Consider the following 1,971-nt stretch of genomic DNA (forward strand, 5'->3'; position numbering starts at 1 on the left):
CTATGATGTTTCTCAAAATCGATACCACATCACTTTGTGCACTAGCAACTATGTCTTCTGCTTGCCGATAGGATAAAGTTTGTCCGTTCAAGTCGAAAAGTGTCTCAAAGCTCCGATTAACACGGCGCAGCATATCATAATCAAGCCTTCTGTTTAAATCACGCTCACGGAACAATTCCTGAGGAATTTCGTGAGGTAATTCCTCATCCTCCTCCTCGCTTTCTGAAGCACTGAAGGACACTTGATCCCACGCATGTATCTGCGAATCAGTCCACGCTGTTAGGCCGCCTTCGTCGTGCCCTTGTTCTGTAAAATAATGACAACAGTTTATTAATTTATCGAATGAAAGACAAAACATAAAAGTAATAACAAGGTTTTCTGTTTTAATACATACCGTTATTCTCCGAAGTCCTTAAACGACTGGTGGTCGGTGCATCATCCGTTTCGTGCTCTGGTAGCCTCAAACGTTTAACCCCCTGACCCTGCGAGTGACGCGGCCTGGAAGTACCTGGTATGTGAACACTTGAACAGTCTGGGAGCGTGTGAGACCGTTCCTCTGAAGACGGAACTGGGGCGGGAGTGGGATTTGTGACGTCCGCACTAACCACAACCTCTTGTAAAACCGTCATCTGTAGGTAATATTATCACGTGACTGTTGGTATCAACGTGCTCACCTGTCAAAAAAAAAAAAAAAAAAAAACTTTTACCATCATTATTATTATCTATTTCTTTTTGGTAATCACTTTATGTGAAACTGACACTTTTAACTTGATGAGAAAAGATTGTTTGCATATATGACCTACCGTTATTAACAGCACCGTCATCATCACAAGCAAATAGCTCCGCCTCATCGACTGGGTAAAATGATAACAAAGTTATTGGTGCTATTATTAGACATTGATATTAATAAAATAAATTGGAAAATACTCACATAGCTCTTCAAGGATCTGTTCCAGACCATCGTCGAAATCCTGATTCGCAAAGCCACCTAGAGATTATAACCACGAGACATTAAACAAATATTCACGTTAAAATATATTTAAATAACTCAGATGAAAAACACTTACCCTGGTAATTTTCAGCCATTGTTTCGTGTATTGTTGAGATAGCAGCGACTTGTAGATAGCGGCGTAACACGACTTGAAGATTTTACAGGTAATGAGCGTAACAAAACTTTTGGTTTTTAACGGGATTCGCCGTGTGGGCGGCTCTTGAGAATACCCCGTAAAATCCGATAACCATCAGTAGAGGGTACCCTGATAACATAAATCTTTAATACATGTATAATGTACGCAACAACAACAGATGCGACATTTTTTTTTCTTTTTTTTTTTTTTTTTTTTTTTTTACAACTTAACTGAGGATGTCGTGATCTACGCCAGAGACCGTCTGGCCTTTATCGCATGTCCTGGTGCGTAGACACGACCTTTCATCACGACGGGGTAGATATAGCCTTAGCTTCGACTGATTGCACGCATGGATTTTTAACAGCTCCAAAATCAAAAGCTATGATATCTGTTTGTATTAGGAATGTCTAATAAGTGTGTGTGTATGTGTGTGTGTGTGTGTGTGTGTGTGTGTGTGTGTGTGTGTGTGTGTGTGTGTGTGTGTGTGATTGTTTGTAAGTCACGTTCTGTGTGTTTGTTTGTAAGTCACGTTCTGTGTGTTTGTTTGTACACGTGTTTGCATATGTATGTTTGTGTATATTTACATCTATGTTTATGCTTTTTGTATATTCATGTGTGTGTGTGTGTGTGTGTGTGTGTGTTTGTATTTGCAACCCATGTTTGTGTTGAGACTTGAAAAATAAGGTGTGAATAAAATAATAAATGTGATTGAAATAAACAAAATTAGTTAACTCAAATTAAACAACATTTTCCTATATACCATAGCCTGCCTTGTTAAAAAACAATCATAGATCTCACATCCTTTTGACCTGTCGTTGCACTTTTGGCTAACCTTACGCTCACA

The 1,971-nt window shown here is 39.0% G+C and overlaps 1 long non-coding RNA gene across 2 annotated transcripts; it reads right to left on the reverse strand.

Annotated features, from left to right (window-relative positions):
• Positions 1-644: 644 nt before the first annotated feature.
• LOC109089229 lies at positions 645-1,590 on the reverse strand. 2 transcript variants are annotated; one of them, XR_006159432.1, is made up of 4 exons: positions 1,068-1,590; positions 932-988; positions 804-854; positions 653-674 (listed from the first exon to the last, which is right to left on the reverse strand). It is a non-coding gene; the product is annotated as an uncharacterized LOC109089229 (long non-coding RNA). The 2 variants fall into 2 exon arrangements; XR_006159431.1 differs by having other exon boundaries at positions 645-674; positions 932-1,590.
• Positions 1,591-1,971: the final 381 nt, after the last annotated feature.

The sequence above is a fragment of the Cyprinus carpio genome, unplaced genomic scaffold (assembly GCF_018340385.1).
Source record: "Cyprinus carpio isolate SPL01 unplaced genomic scaffold, ASM1834038v1 S000006531, whole genome shotgun sequence".
Lineage (NCBI taxonomy): Eukaryota > Metazoa > Chordata > Actinopteri > Cypriniformes > Cyprinidae > Cyprinus > Cyprinus carpio.